This window comes from Felis catus, chromosome A3, assembly GCF_018350175.1.
Source record: "Felis catus isolate Fca126 chromosome A3, F.catus_Fca126_mat1.0, whole genome shotgun sequence".
Classification (NCBI taxonomy): domain Eukaryota; kingdom Metazoa; phylum Chordata; class Mammalia; order Carnivora; family Felidae; genus Felis; species Felis catus.
Genome location: NC_058370.1, coordinates 110,316,558 through 110,334,592, shown reverse-complemented (window position 1 = coordinate 110,334,592; position 18,035 = coordinate 110,316,558). Strand labels below are relative to the sequence as shown.

The window sequence follows — 18,035 nt, the reverse complement described above, 5'->3', positions numbered from 1 at the left end:
AAGAATACAGTATAGTTTGCTCAAATGTTTGTGGCATTAAGGGGATTTCTCTTTTATAAAAAATGAAGATGGGGAAAATAAAATCATGAGTTCTTATAATATCATCGCAAAGTAACAGTTCTCAGAGCTTCACTACATATTTAAATCTTATGATGGATTTGAGATTGTCTTGAAAGACTTTATTCTGGACCTCCCCTACAAATGAAAAGTAGCTGCCTTTTCTCAATCCCTACCTTTCATCCCACCTCCTTTTAGGAGCTTTAATATGCAGGGAAAAAAGTGAAAGTTCAAAAAAGGAAAATTAGAGACAATGGCCCTCCAGAGGTTCCTAGCCCCTCCACGGAATAAAGACAAAAAAACAAAAACAAACCCTACAGTTTAATATGTAAACAAACTGTAAAACTCATGTCTTCAGAAACACAGCTTGGGCAAAGTGGCTCTCTCCAGAATATCTATAAAGACATGTAGAATTGAAATAGTAACTTCCACTTAAGGAACTGAAACTGTGTTGCAAACACTAACTAGTTAAAGTAATACATAGGGCATTTAAGGGCCCTCAAGGATTGCTATATCAATTTCACTGTTCTCATGTTTTCCCCTCCCATTTCTATTACATTAACCCAGATGACAATGTTATTTATATTTCCACAGTGCTTTAACAAGCAATAACTTGTATTTAATGATGACCTTACCACATCCCTAAGAAATTGTGGATTGTCCAACCAAGGTTTAGTGAGTGAGCCACTAAACTTTACTTCTACTCCATTTGAATAACATTCCTTTCTGTTTTTTCAATGCCATAATGAACATAAAATCCAATTCACCAAGCATCTTATAACTTTCAAAATGAAGGTAGTGCTGTTTTTGTTCTCGTTTCAGTAAGCTCTTAAAAGTTACAGAGCCTGAATGTCCATCAACTGATGAATGGATAAAGAAGATGTGGTTTATATATACCACAGAATACTACTTGGCAATGAGAAAGAATGAAATCCTGCCATTTGCAGTAACGTGGATGGAACTGGAGAGTATTATGCTAAGTGAAATAAGTCAGTCAGAGAAAGACACCATATGTTTTCACTCATATGTAGTACTTGAGAAACTTAACAGAAGACCATGTGGGAAGGGAAGTGGGGGGTGGGGGGAGGCGAGGAGTGACAAACAGAGAGGGAGGGAGGCAAACCATAAGAGACTTAAATACAGAGAGCAAACTGAGGGTTGATGGGGGTGGGGAAGAGGAGAAAGTGGGTGATGGGCATTGAGGAGGACACTTGTTGGGATGAGCACTGGGTGTTGCATGAAAGCCAATTTAACAATAAATTATATTTTTTAAAAAGTTACATTGGAATTAAAAGGATTATTTCCATCTTATTGAATTAAAAATCGTCCAAAAACAATTGTACACACAAGGAAAAGGCATCAAATATCTACACTACCTACACTTAATGATCATAAAACCTTTTGAAATTATGTACTCTACAAGGCAATCATTATTTTATGTAAGCATAATAATAATTTCATTTAAAGCTGACAAAAATGGAAGTCCTGACAAAAGGATATGACAGTCCAACTGGTTTGACCAAACAGTGCTTTGGCATAGAATTCTTTATACTCTTCAAAATGGCTTTAATAAAAATAATAATCTAATCAGCATAATTATGTAATCAAAGTAATAATAACATCAACGATCAATGTCTTCCACTATATATCCTTCAGCGAGTTTTATACTTCTGTCTCCATCGTGGTCCCTGGATGCTTCTCAAACTTCAGTCCATAATACTGGAAAAGTCTTTACTGTGACTCATATCTGAACCCACCAACCACTCCTTGTGTTCCCAGTACACTTGCTTCTCCATCTTCCTGTCAATTCACATATTGGATTAAATATTTAATAAAAATAAAAGACCCAGAACTGTTAAAGAGAAAGATTGCAGAGAAGATAGAGTTACCTGGAAAGAAAAACAAAAAAGATTAACAGGAATATCTGTGTTATTTCTTGGTGATCACAGAACACCTCTGTGGTATTTCTGCCGAAGATGCATAACCCAAAATGCATCATAAGGAAACACAGGCAAACTCAACTTGAGGGACATTTTACAGTAGATTTCTTCCAATGTTCAAAAGTGTCAGGTCATAAAAGTCAAGGAAAGACTGTTTTAGATTGAAGGAGACTAAAAAGGCATGAAAACCAAGTATAATGTATGATTCTAAACTGGATTTGGCTATAAAAGGACATTATTAGGACAACTGATGAAACATGAATGGGGTCTGAGGATTAGATGGTAGTAATATATCCAGTGTTAACTTCCTGATTTTGATGGTTATATGTTGTTACATAAGATAGTACTTACTTATAGGAAATAAACACTTTTAAAGTATTTGGTGGGAAACAACAGGCTATCAGATTAGCTGACAACTTGTCCTCAAATGGTTTCTGTGGGGGCGTCTGGGTGGCTCAGTCGGTTAAGTGTCCGACTTCAGCTCAGGTCATGATCTCACAGTTTGTGAGTTCGAGCCCCACATTGGGTTCTGTGCTGACAACTCAGAGCCTGTGGCCTGCTTTGGATTCTGTGTCTCCCTCTCACTCTGCCCCTCTCCCGCTCACGCTCTTACTCTTTCTGTCTCTCAAAAATAAATAAATGTTAAAAAAAAATTTTTTTTAATTCTGTGTATTACCCTTGCGACAGTTCTGTCAATACAAGATCTAAATTTTCTTCTTAATTTTGAAACACTATGCCAACTTCCTTAATATGATAAGATACAAGTTCAATTCAAAGTTAGCATCACGCATAATGGAAAAACCCAAGAGGTACTGACAATCAGGAACAAAACAAGGATGTCCATTTTTCATCACAAATATTTAACCATATTCTGGAGGTGGTGGCCAATGCCATTAGTCAAGAAAGAAATGTTTAAAAACAGAAAAGAGGAAATAAAATCATCATTATTTGCAAATGATACAAGTGGATACATGGAAAATCCAAGGCAACTGACTACAAACGTATTTAAGAAAATAGAGGAATTTTAGTAAATTGGCTACGTATTAAAATAAATTAAAACCCATAAAGGGCACCTGGGTGGCTCGGTCGGTAAAGCATCCAACTCTTGCAGGTCATGATTTCACTGGTTCATGAGTTTGAGCCCTGCATTGATTGAACTCTGTGCTCAGAGCACAGAACCTGCTTGGGATTCTGTCTCTCCCTCTCTCTAGCCCTCCCCTGCTTGTGCATGCATGCACATGCTCTCTCTCTCTCTCAAAATAAATAAATAAACTTTTAAAAAGTTTAAAAAAATTAAAACGAATGAGCTTCTATAAAAAGTTAACATAATTATAGAAAACAATCCTATTTATAACAAAAATAAGCTGATTACAATAAATCTTTCAATAAAAAAATAAAAGCCATGCAAAGAATACAGCACACAATGATTCTAAAGTATAAGTGGAAAACTAAATAAGCAAAATAAACAAATTATTTAAAATTCCTGAAATATTTTAAAACATATTTCTATAGTCTCTTAAATGGTGGTACTGATGCATGAACAGAGAGCTATGGTATGGGCAATCAAAAAAAAAAAAAAAACCTAATATATATAGGAATTTGGTATAAGCTAAAGGGGACACTGCAGATCACTGGGGGAAACATGGATTATTCAATAAATGTTGATGGGCAGCTATCTGGAAAATATTTCTCACATCAAAATATCAAAAATTTTTCAAAGAACCCCGAAGTATGTGAAAAAAAGGTAGGGTTTGCTTTTGTTTTAATAATCTCAGGGTTAGGAATGCCTTTCTGAGGATAAGACAAAACCCAAAGCCATAAAAGACTAATAAATTTTATCTCAAAAAATATTTACACATATAGCAATTAAAAAGTTACTGAAAAACTATTATGAGAAATAAAATAATTCTTTTTTTGACAAATGTCAAAACAAAATAGAAAACGTAGTCATATCACAAATCACGAGAGTTTGCTTTTCTTAATATAGTAAGAGCACCTACCAATAAGATAAAAATCAAGGACTCCAAGGACTCAACAGAAAAACATACAAAGGACATATTGATAGAAAGGAAATACAAAAAGCTCAAACTTATTAAAAAGATGTTTAACGTCACATGTAAGAGAATACCAATTGAAATTATAATCAGATTTCCCCTTTTCTATCAGACTAAGTTCAATAATGTAATAAAACAATATGTCAGGGGAAAAAGGCATTTGTCAGTTTCACTACAGTGGACAATTTGGTAACATCCATCCACTCTGCAAATGCACACACTCTTTACTCAGCAATTCTAATTCTAGATCATTACCCTTCAAATATATTTGCACATGTGTGAAATGATATATTGAAAAATTACACCCAAAAATGTATGCATAATCCAAATGTCCATCTACAGGGAACTGGTTAAATTAATTATGAATAAAACTAATAGAAAATCAGGTCCTCAACTAATATCTTAAAAAAAAAAAAAAAAGAGGAAGAAAAAGCCAATGTCTTAAATTTTTTTCCCTCTGGAAAACTCTACTCAGAAAGTTAGAAACAAAAGATCTGAAAACACATGTTCTGACAGACTAATTTCTTCTATAAAAATCACCTGAGTCTAAAACATAATAACTGGCATAAATTCTACCCTTTCAAAATAAAAGGTAAATCCCCGGTAAAGGTTTTTCTAATATGGTAAGATACTATTGTTTGAATTGGATTATTTAACTGAAAAAGGCAGGAGGAAGACAGAGACTGAAGGGAAGGAAAGACTGAAAGAAAGAATGGAAGGGAAGGAAGAAAGGAAAAAACAAAGAAAATAGGAAAAAAAGTGGGCTACATCTATACAAAAGAAAGCTACGCATTTGTTACAAAGAAGACAGTTCTTATTATATTGATATAGAATGAATTCCAAGATAGATTAAATGAAAATAAAAGCAAAACACAGAACAACGTATGTAGTTTGCAACCATTTGGTTTAAAAAAAAAAAAGGTAAATATACTATTATGCTTCTCTGTATAAGTAATAACCCTGGAATGATTCACAAATATGTATCCATTCTGAATGTCCTCAAAGAAAACAACCGGGTGGCTGAGAGAAAGAAGAATAGAGTTAAAACTACCTTTAAATGTACATGTCCCTCCTTATGCCTTCTAAATGCTGTCCTATAGGCATGTTACTATGCATAAAAGTCCCTTAACTGAAAAACTTAAAACGATTACAGCCAAACTAATTCACTAGATCTGGCTCCACAAGCCACCAGTTTGTAGACTTGGTCTTGGATGTTTCAATCCAAATACATTATTTTTATAAAAGAGAAAAAAAAAAAAAAAAAGAAGCACCAAGAGACTGAGTTTATGCCCCTAAAGAGCACAGCATTCTCACAAATGAACTAAGATGACAGTCCAAGACCATAAATGAATCACCACCTGGAAAACTCAAGGCACACATGCAACATAGTGGGAGTATTACAACAAGGATATGACAGACAATACATTGTCCAAGGGGCCCCTTAAAAGCTCTCCCTGCACACCACTATAGCAGAATTCCTTCTAAACTAAGAGAGACAGATTTCTAGGGAGCAAATATATTCCGATACTGTCCAGTAATATGGAAGTGATGCATTCAGTTATTGAATTTTTCATTGCATAGGTTCACTTCTCTCTGAACTACGTAAGCTACAACTTGCCTACTTTCTAAAACTCTCACTTCTGCCTTCACTAATGTCACCTCAACATTCTTGGAGTGAACTCTTCTGAACTTTCCAGAGTTCCAGGAACAAAAGATTATGACATGCAATGGAAATCTTAAGAAAAAAAGTAGAAAAATGAAGTAAATTCAATATGATCAAGTAGATAAAGTATGAAAATAGCTTTCAAGTATTACAGATAGAGTATTTTTTAAACTGTAAATCATCATACATCCATTTATGTGTACAGGGAAACCTAATGGTAATGGCACATATTTTTGAAAAGAAAACTTTGGAATTACCTTCAAGGAAAATAAAAGTTAGAACGCATACAAGCCTTATTAAGATTTTACATTATTTACCTAAAATTAGGTCTTCATTTCCTAACCATTAGAAATAAGAAACATAAAAACAGCAATAACTGGATATTTTACAACTTAAGTCTACATGGTAAACAAAAATTAATTTCTGTATTACTTTCCAATTCCAATTTGTCAAGAGCACATATATAAGGAATAGAAACCTGCTATATCTTTGGGGCGCCTGGGTGGCGCAGTCGGTTAGGCGACCGACTTCAGCCAGGTCACGATCTCGCCGTCCGTGAGTTCAAGCCCCGCGTCAGGCTCTGGGCTGATGGCTCGGAGCCTGGAGCCTGTTTCCGATTCTGTGTCTCCCTCTCTCTCTGCCCCTCCCCCGTTCATGCTCTGTCTCTCTCTGTCCCAAAAATAAATAAATGTTGAAAAAAAATTAAAAAAAAAAAAAAGAAACCTGCTATATCTAAGGTTTATCTGCACACACAGGAATATCTAAAAACAAATTATTTTTAATGTACCATTTAATTTATTGAAACCATTTAAACTATCTTGTACTCTAAATCTTAAAAGGTTTCAAATTCAAAACTGAAATCACTGTAAAGCATATTCAAAAAAGAAAAATACGCAAAATATTAGCTTGGGTTGGACACTTTTCAGTTGTTTTTTGCTCATCTGCAATGGGCAGAGCACTCACTTTTGCAAAAATCTGAAGTATGAGAAAACTTGACCAATTTAAGCTTCTCACTTTGCATTTGAGCATAAACTCACAAATAAGAGAAATCCTTGAAAAATAAAAGTGAATAATACAGTTTACTTAAGCTAAGTAATAGCATACAATGAAGTTTCAATAATTTGCTTTATATCCTAACACCTTTATAAACTATACTTGTTCCCTCTGAAAAACTTTGGATTACATTGCTCTCTTAAATTCTGGCTGCAAGTTGGTTTTCTTTGGCACACAACTGTTGCCTCTAGCAGCCCTCTCTCCTAAAGACAGTGTGACCACTCAGAGACATCAAACTGTACTGTAAAGGAATCAAAGAGAGGACTTGCTATAACACACATTGCTCGGGCCAGGCTCCACCCTCAGTCTGGAATGGGCCTGAGAATTTGCATTTCTAGCAAGTACCCAGGTGATGCTAATGCTGCTATTCTGGGACAACACTTGGAGAACCACTGACCTACACCATCTGTGACATAGTTAGAAAGCCAAAAATAAAGCAAATAGGCCGTTAAAGAGCAAGAAACAGAGCTGTCCCAGAACCCCAGCTCTCTATGCCACAGAAGTACAAAGTGTTATATAGGCCCTCAAGCTGACAGACAAAGACACATTAGCTGTTTTCTCTGCCAAATTTCTTGTTTATGACTGTATTTTTAGTAGTCTCATGATAAAAAAAAATAAAATTGATCATTTTTCATTCAGTTAAAATCACATCTTTAGAGAATACCTATTACCCACCACAGTCCAAATTATTATAAAGAAAAAAGGAAAAACAAATAAAACCAGGTTCCTACTCACAGTGCGCTTCCAATCTAGTGATGGTGCAAGACCAGAACACGTATGTATAGAAAAAAGCTAAGGGGCACCTGGGTGGCTCAGTCAGTAGGGCATCCGACTTTGGTTCAGGTCATGATCTCACAGTTTGTGAGTTTAAGACCTGCATCAGGCTCTGTGCTGACAGCTCAGAGCCTGGAGCCTGCTTCGGACGCTGTGTCTCCCTCTCTCTCTGCCCCTCCCCTGCTTGGCCCTCTCTCTCTATCTCAAAAGTAAATAAACATTTAAAAAAATTTTTTAAAGAAAAAAGCTAAGACCAGAAAATGAGGTCTCCTAGTAACTGAGGATTTGAGTAGTAAATTTAGTAAAATATTCACATTTATTCATTTAACAATATTAACTGAGCACCTACCTTGCACCAGGTACAGTTATTGACACTAGGGCTATGATAGTAACAAAACAAAACAAAACAGTCTAGTAGAAGAACCATTGTATGCTGAATACAACACAGATGGACCAGTAGCATATGTTGTATGTAACTAGAACCAGAAACACAATTATAGGCAAAAGCATTGAATATAAAAAAATAAACACAAAATACAGTGGGATGCCTATTCAATTCTGGGGTCAAGTACAAAACTGATGTTCATCTCAGAAACTGTATTTTAATCTAGTATTAACTTTACAGCTAGCTTTATCTTTTAACAAATGAATGAGTTTCCTGAAATTTTCCTCATAAAAGCTCCATGCTATTATTTTTACTTATCTAGTATTCCTTTCCAGAAAAGATGAGGAATTTTTTTTAAGTGACAGATTATGTCTGAAGTTCTACGAGAGATAGGGGTGTATTCTTTCACAGCAATCCCACCATCCCTAAATACATGATTACAAATATAAATTGTCCTACACAAGAAACTCTCCACTGGTCAAATTCACATTTAAAACACTAAATTAATTACATACACATTATCAGGTGATGGCAAAATATAAATAATCGTACATCAGGTTTCTTGACTCCTTATAAAGGTTCCTCTATCCCTCAACCAATCAATTCTCACGGCATGTCCTCTTATATCTCAAATCTTTACAAATGTTTCTAACATTTGCACAAAGAAATGGAAACTTCATATACATATATATGTGTGTATATATACATATGTGTGTATATTACATGTGTAGACACACATACATGTATATGTAATATACAAGTGTATTAGATCAACATATTGTGCACTATAACTTGCACAATGTTATATGTCAATTATATATCAATAAAGCTGGAAAAAGGAAAAAGAAAAATATGTACATATTCATATACATACACAGAGTGAAGTGAGAGAATAAGATATCAGTCAAGGGATAGATCTGTGAATGTGCAGTATAATAAACTTGACATTCAAAGATGTAATATTCACAGTTATCACTGTTTGAGAACCACCCAGAAAACATTCCATTAAGACGATGTGAGGCTAGAGGCCAGATCCAGAGTAAATGCTAGCCTAAACAAGCATTCACATCTCAAAGGTCGAAAGCAATAACTCTAAAATAATTTTTTAAAAACTAAGCTTATCAAAAATGTCTCCTTCCAACCCCAAAGAAAGCCCAACGGCTAGCAGTGGTGTTGGAAGTGAAGAAAAACATAAGTACTAAGAAAGTGACAGCTCTTAGTCAGAAAATGTCAAATTTGGTAACAGCTTGTAAGTATGAATGTGAACAAGTCCACCAACTGTTCTATACAAAAAAAAAAAAAAAAAAAAATCATTAAACTGACTCAGCAAGTGTTCCAAGCTGAGCAAAATCGATTCATCAAAAGAAATAAAACTTTCATTAACACTGAGAAGACTATTAACTTAACAGGAATTCATATATACATATGAAATGTGACTCTCAAAGGAAATAAAATTCAGAGGAAGCAAGGATCCCACACAAAGAGGTCTGAATTTTAAAACCTGAGGATTCACAAAAAGTCTCAGAAAGTATTCCTTGCATATGAAAAGTTTTCTACAATGTATCATTTTCTTTATGGTCAGAAAACTTCAAAGCAGTTCTGAACATGTTTTACACCAATCGAATTCCCTTTTGATTGATATATAATCTCTAAAGAAACAGTCTTCAAGAGGCAACACTTTTCATATTTAAAACATTCATTCATTATGTCTACATTGTGGACCTATAAATCTACAATGCTATGTAACTAAAGCCCAAAATCTTCCCAATGGAATTTAAGGCTATCTACAATCTGTTCCCACCTCACCTGTCCAGCTTTGTCTTCCACATTCCCTTCTCCTGAACACATCCTGTGTTCCAATCAAAGGGGACAGTATTTTAGTCTTCAAATATGGCCTGAACTCTCCCAGTCCCACACTTTGGCTAATGTTCCTCTCTTCATCCCCACTACCTCCCCAAACGCTCTTCTGAAATTTCAAATTCTACCAATGCCAAGTCTTGGCCTATTTAGCTCAAAGTAATCTCTCCCTTCTCTGAAGCCCAAGAGTACTTATTATTTTCTATTAAAGAAAAACTCCTCTGTATGTAAATACTGTTTTACTACTTTATAGCACTTAAATTAATGTTCAGTCAGGAAGCAAGAAAATAAGGGTTTTTGAAAACCAGGCATTCTGCTAAACACAGTATGTAACTAATCTAATTTTCTGTGTTATTACTGTTTTTATACCATCATTTTCATGGAGTTTATTACAGACCTTCAAGTTACCATACTTACTTAACCATTGCAAAAGATCTTCTGGACTGGCTACTCAAAATACACATTTCCAACCCCTTTCTACCTTGTAACTTCCCACTACAGAGTCTAGAAAGCAAAAGTCATGCTTTCTTAGATTCTGTTGTGGCCAAACATGGCTATGCAACCAATGAGATATATATGGATACCTGCTGGGCATGGGGATGGTACTTATGGGGAAGTTTATCATTCACTGATAAAGGAGACACAACAAAAAACACCCAAGCAAACCTTTTTGCTACTTTTCACTTGATGTCTGTAACTATTGCAATTTTATAACCATAATGCAACAAAGAAGACAATAAGCCAACACACTGGGGGTGAAGGATGGCAGAAGAGAATAACAGAAAAAAGCCTCGTTTCTTTACGTCATCACTGAATAACTGCACCAGCTTATGTCAGAGAAAAAGACTACCCACCACCAGACTTGTGAGAAATATACGACCTTTGTTAGGTCACTGTTAACAGGGTTCACTTCCTAATACTCATTTCACTATACTTGGACATTCAGACTGTAACTTTTCACTACTACAAAATAAATTGCTAATGATGTTCTTCATGCATATAGACTTTTTTTAAGCTTTTAACTTTAATTCCAGTGTAGTTAACATAGTGTTCTATTAGTTTCAGGTGTACAATATAGTGATTTAACAGTTCTACATAATACTCAGTGCTCACTATGATAAGTGTACTCTTTAATCTCTATCACCTATTCACCCATCCCCACATACCTCCCTCTGGTAACCATCAGTTTGTTCTCTTATAAAGAGCCTGTTTCTTGGTTTGTCTCTTTTTCTTTGCTTTGCTCATTTTGTTTTGTTTCTTAAATTCCACATATAAGTGAAATCATATGGTATTTGTCTTTCTCCGACTTTTTTCACTTAACTTTATACTCTTTTTTCACTTAACTCCATCTATGTTGTTGCAGATCTCATTCTTTTTTATGGTTGAAAATATTCCACTGTGTTTACATATATATAAACACATCTTCTTTATCCATTCATCTACTGATGCACACTTGGGCTGCTTCCATAATTTGGCTATTGTAGACAATGCTACAATAAACATAGGAGTGCATGTATCCCTTTGAATTAGTTTTTGTATTTTGGGGGGTATATGCCTAGCAGTGCGATTAGTGGATCATAAGATAGTTCTATTTTTAACTTTTTGAGAAATCTCCACACTGTTTTCCACAGTGGCTATACCAGTCTGCATTCCCACCAACAGTCCAAGAGGGTTCCTTTTTCTCCACATCCTTGCCAACATCTGTTGTTTCCTGTATTTTTGATTTTAGTCATTCTGACAGGTGTGAGGTGATATCTCATTGTGGTTTTGATATGCACTTCCCTGATGATGAGTGATGTTAAGCATCTTTTCATGTGTCCATTGGCCATCTGTACATCTTCTTTGGAGAAACATCTGTTCATGTCTTGTGCCTATTTTTAATTAGATTATTTGTTTTTTGAATGTTTAATTGCATAAGTTCTTTATATATCCTGGACATTAACCCTTTATTAGATATGCCATTTGCAAATATCCTCTCCAATTCAGTAGGCTACCTTTCATGCTTATAGACTTTTAAGGGAATTATTTATTTCTCTGGGATAGACCACAACCAACTGAATTACTAGGTCAAAGTATGTTTCCTAAGAGATACTGACCAGATAGATACTGTTGATAATACCAACAACAATGTATGAAACTAAAGTTTAACACATCTCCCCCGAGCATTGGGTGCTGTCATTGATTTTTAAAAATTCATAGATAGGGGCGCCTGGGTGGCGCAGTCGGTTAAGCGTCCGACTTCAGCCAGGTCACGATCTCGCGGTCCGTGAGTTCGAGCCCCGCGTCAGGCTCTGGGCTGATGGCTCAGAGCCTGGAGCCTGTTTCCGATTCTGTGTCTCCCTCTCTCTCTGCCCCTGCCCCGTTCATGCTCTGTCTCTCTCTGTCCCAAAAATAAATAAACGTTGAAAAAAAAAAATTTTTAAATTCATAGATAGAAAGAAGTATCTCATTGCTTTAATGAGTACTTCTTTGATGACAATTATTAATATTGACTATTTTGCCACATGTTGACTATTGTCCTATAACAGAACCATCCAAGTACTCATTAAGAGAGTAGTTCAATAAGCTATATTTTGATAGCTTTAAAAAAAATTCTTCTTCCTCATTAAAAATACCAAAAACTGGGGGAAAATATTCAAACTTTATATGAACATATAAAGGCAAAACCAGCAAATCCATTCCTTTACCCCCATTCCACTACCTAGAGATAATCAATGTGAACAGTTTGCTGAATTCTCTTCTGAACTTTCCTGTATGCAGAGATAGAAAGATAAGCAAATATGACATCTGTTTTGGTTACATAATTACTAAAAGTAAGTACAGGAACTACAACTATATATATATACACACATATATATTTACACACATATTTACACACATATATATGTACATACATATATTAATTTTATGTATTCATATGTATATGTATATACATATATATGTATATATACATATATATGTATATACATATGTATATACATATATACATATTTATGTTATACATATGTATATACATATATACATATTTATGTATTCATATATATATATGAATACATAACATTAACGAAAGCCATTTTTTATTGAGTTCTTCCTCTGTTATATTTTTCTGAGTGTTATATTAACTCATTTCATTGTTACACAAACAAAAAAAAAGACACCAAATAGTTATGTACAAACCAATCATAAAAAAGATTTCTTCTTTTAATGTTTATTTATTTTTTTTCCAACTTTTTTTTTTTTTTTTTTGGGACAGAGAGAGACAGAGCATGAACGGGGGAGGGGCAGAGAGAGAGGGAGACACAGAATCGGAAACAGGCTCCAGGCTCTGAGCCATCAGCCCAGAGCCTGATGCGGGGCTCGAACTCACGGACCACGAGATCGTGACCTGGCTGAAGTCGGACGCTTAACCGACTGCGCCCCAGGCGCCCCGTGTTTATTTATTTTTGAAAGAGAAAGAGACACAGTGTGAGCAGGGGAGCAGCAGAGAGAGAGGGAGACACAGAAGCCGAAGCAGACTCCAGGCTCTGAGCTATCAGCACAGAGCCTGATGTGGGGCTCAAACTTACAGACTGTGAGATCATGACCTGAGCTGAAATTGGACACTTAACCAACTGAGCCACCCAGGTGCCCCCAAACCAATCACGTTTAAAACATAAATGTGTACACTAACAGAGATCTGAAGAAAACACAGATGCTAGAGAGTTAAATTTAAAGACCTTGTAGTGAAGTAGGGTAAGACTGAAATGTAAATTTATATGTTGCTGATTTTATTATTAAGGCACGCCCTACAGGCAGTAGGCAAGGCAGGACTGCAGCTTTCAGACTAGAAATATATTTTGGTAACCTTGATTTTCATATACACAAACCTATGACATGTCCCAAATCAGCTAAAGTAGCTACAAGTATGTGTGTGTCTACAGATATATGTATGTAGATACCTCTATGAGTGTGTTTATATATATTCCTTCTTTAATTTGTAAGAGAATAAGATCCAGAAAACATGCCTTTTTAGAATTAAATCCATTACATAAAACAATGCCTATTATTTTAAGTAATATTCCTAATATAAATACAAATCCCAATGACTTTATCTTAACCCACTCTACAAGTATTAGATTTATTTAGCTTTAATAAATAGAACTACCATTCTGTTTCCTGCTAAAACTGTAACACTAACCTGAAAAATTACCAAAATTATAGAAAAAGAAGAAAAACTAATCCTACTTTTAATATAGACAGAAGATGATCTCAAGAAATAGATATTCCATGCTCTCATAAAGGATATGAATAAGCAATTTGAGAAGAGGAAACCCAAAAGGCTAACAAGCTCAGAAAGAGATGCCTGATCTTGGTGATAACCAGAAAAATGCAAGCTAATATAAATAGGAGATATAACTTTATATTTATGAGATTAGCAAAAAAGTAGAATTCTAGATAATGCCAAGCTATATGGATCATGCTCTGGTAGGTAATGTAGAAAGGGCAGTCATTCTCAAAAGCAATCGGCAACTTAGCCAAATTAGGTTTATGCATGCCCAACAAACCATTACTATGTTAAAGAAATTCTCAAACAGTTCAAAGTAACACAGTTAATGTATACAAAATATCACAAATGGATATTTCTAAAAAGAGGAAAAAATGACATAATTTGATTTTTGTAAATAAAAAGCACATGTACAGAAAAAATATTTTACAAAGATAAAGAAAAATGAAAGGAGAATATGAGAATGGAGATAAAAATAAACAAGAAAGGCAATAAATGATCATTGCCAAGTAAATGCAAGTTCAATGAAAAGCCCAACTGTGTGTTTATGTGTGCATACACATAAAATTCTGTAGGGACACAAACTAAATTGTTAGTAGAATTTACCTCTAAAGAGTACATTTGTGACAAGGACTAGAACGAGGAAGATACCAGAGATATGGCTGAGTATCTTGTATTTCACATGTACACCTATTCTTATTTTAAAGAAACCATTTCTTCTGACAAAGAGTCTCTCCTCAACCAAACTTCAGTCAGGCTCCTGTGAGCCCTCTGCTCCACGAGGCCAGATCTTTAGACTTCCACGTCCACCTTCACATCCCCCAATTTTTGCAACAATCTCACTGTAAGTCATTTTGGCAAGAATCCCTCACCTTCAATATCTCCTCACCCTCAATATATCTGATCAAATTCCTCAACCCCCCCGGTACCCCAGGTGACATTTGGTCACTCTGGCCTGGATTCAGCAAGAATCCTGTCAGACTCTGTCAGTTTAGCCAGAATCCCCCTACCTCTGATGTTTACTCTTCATAATTTACATCCACTGACACCACCACCACCATCCTGGCCCTGGCTATAAATTCCCAATTTTCCTTGTTGTATTCAGAATTGGGCCCGTTGAGATCTCTTTCCCCCTGTTACAAAAGTCTCTGATTAAAATCTGCTTTGACCACCTTAACCACTGTCCAGCTCTCGATTTTTTTTAGTATTGCCACATGTAAAATTTAGACAGTTTCTAAAAATAAAGTCTAAGTTTAACTCTGAATTCTAAATAAAGCTTAAAACTCTCTTTTTGGGGGGCACCTGGGTGGCTCAGTTGGTTAAAAGTGTCAAAGTCTTGATTTGGGCTCAGGTCATGATCTTACAGTTTGTGGGTTTGAGCTCAACGTCAGACTTTGCATTGATGGTGTTCTTGGGATTCTCTCTCCACCTCTTCCCTCCCACTCTCTCTCTTTCTCAAAATAAATAAACTTAAAAAAAAAACCTTCTTGGGGTGCCTGGGTGGCTCAGTCGGTTAAACATCCGACTTTTGCTCAAATCATAATCTCACAGTCGAGAATTCGAGACCCATGTCGGGCTCTGTGCTGTCAGCTCAGAGCCTGGAGCCTCCTTTGGATTCTATGTCTCCCTCGCTCTCTGCCCCTGCCCCACCCTCTCTCTCTCTCAAAAATAAATAAACATTAAAAAAATTAATAAAAACTTAAAACTTTTTTTATAGAAAAATTGGTGGTTTTTAGTCAGTGATTCATGCTCTAAATCTCTAATTCACAATATAGCAAACTTACAAAAACATTTTAAAAAAATCAGCATAGACTCCTTAACTAGGGAAGTCAAGTTTATTAAAAACAAGCTTTTATTAACAACTACTTGATTTTCATAAAACACTCATTTCCTGATTTTAAAAATGTATATATAAAATAAGGTCAAAATATCAGTAACCATTTTTATTCAAACAAGAAACCAAGAGGACACAAAGTAGGGAAAATAGTAAAGACTTACTAGACACACATAAAAAATACCTGAGATAAACTTAAGCTTTGATGTACACTGAATCTTAAAGATCAACAAATTCCTATTTTTGTTTTGGGGGAAAAAAAAAAAGCCAGGGAACATAATTTTTCTTGGTAACTCAGGACCAGAACTACACACATCAATTATTAAAATATACTATACAAAACTTCAATGTTCTTTGATATGGGAATTGGGAGATTCCTACTCCTGGTTCTCTCACTAATCTGTATGATCTTATTAAACTTTTCTGAGCCTCAGTTTCCTTAACTATACAAGGAAACAGTTTAACACTCTGTGATTACATGGAACTGAAGGTGATATGTGGAAAACAAAATGATATGTGAGTTAAGTCCTGATTCCAAGACAATGAGTATTTTTTTCTATTTCTGTTTGCATTCTGTTTATTTGTATGGGGGACTAATAATATACAGTTGAATTACTATCTTCAAAGGCAGTATTACTTTGGCCAATTTTTAAAAAAACTTATAATTGAATTCAAAGACAACAGCCACCTTCCAAAAGATATCCTCACTCTCTCAGAAAAATTATCGATTTCTCTATAGTTATCAGTGGTTTTTGGTTGGCAGCAAGGTAGGGTTTTTTTCTGTTTTATTAGTTGGGCTCCGTTTTGCAAAACTGAACTCAACGGTAATATTATCACTATTAACACATAATGTTAATACATACTGCACTAGGTATTAGAAGTAAATTAAAAAAAAATATATATATATGGTACAAAGGAAGCTGCTAAAGCTCCAAGAGAGCAGAGACTGTGCAAGTGATTGCTACATTCCCAATGCCTACAACAATCACTTGCATGTGGAAGATGCCCAATAAACATTTGTTAAATTAATCGAACAGATTCATAAAAAGCAAGTAAACAGTAAAAGATAGCACATCCTAAGTGCCAAATGACAAAGCAAGTATTAAAAAAGGAACAATCAAAACCAAAACCAAAAACTTTTCATGTTGGAAATGAGATTAAGCTAAATCTGAATAAAGAAATATATAAATCTGAAAGAATAATACAAACTATGAGGTGGTGGAAGGACATTCCAGAATGATGAAACTTTTTGAGCAATGATTAAAAAAAAAAAAAGTAGACGTGGCTTATGTGCAAAGCAAGATTAAACTATGTTGGTTTAGGAACAGTACCCTAATAGGTAGGAAATATAAACAGTCTAATCATGGAAGAGATTTGAAACCTACTATAGGCAAAAAGAAAAAAGAGTACCTTTTTTTTTAATGTTTATTTATTTTGAGAGAGAAGGAGACACCGACTCCAAAGAAGGCTCTAGGCTCCGAGTTGTCAGCACAGAGCCCGATGCAGGGCTCAAACCCACAAACCACGAGATCATAACCTGAGCCAAAGTCGGATGCTTAACCAACTGAGCCAGCCACCTAGGCGCCCCTAGAGATATAATTTTATAAGACATCTATCTATATAAAAGCAATCAATTGGAGTGAGAAGATTCAAATCAAAGAGAAACAGCTGGGGGGGGGGGACAAAAAACAAACAAACAAAAAAACAAACAGTATAATCTGGCAAACAAGTATCTGAACAGTGGCCTGAAAGCAAGATCATAAGAGACTGAGGAATAAATAACCCAAGAGAGAGAAAGAGAACAAAGAAACTGAGAGGGAGGAAAATGAGACTAGTAGAAAACCAAAGGTCCTAAATGTGGTCTGTACAGAGAAATTAACAGTGAAATGAAAGAGAACAAGATAGGATGTTGAGAACATCCTATCGAAATGAAAGAGAACAAGATAGTCTACTAATGGGTAAGACTGCTGACAAAGGGGTTTCTTTTATTATTCCTACTGGCTTGGTTGGTTTTTAAATGGGAAAAACTAAAATGGCCTTGCCACAGTGGATACTACCACTGGCATAATGGATTCAGGTCTTTCTAAAGTTAAGAATCATCACCTGATGATAAGCTCTACAGGAGCTGGAACTATATCTGCTTGTTTTCCACTG

The 18,035-nt window shown here is 35.2% G+C and overlaps 1 protein-coding gene across 2 annotated transcripts in view; it reads right to left on the bottom strand.

Annotated features, from left to right (window-relative positions):
* The window catches only part of STRN (striatin), a 94,292-nt gene that overhangs the window by 63,319 nt on the left and 12,938 nt on the right, over window positions 1–18,035 (bottom strand). The window lies entirely within an intron of this gene.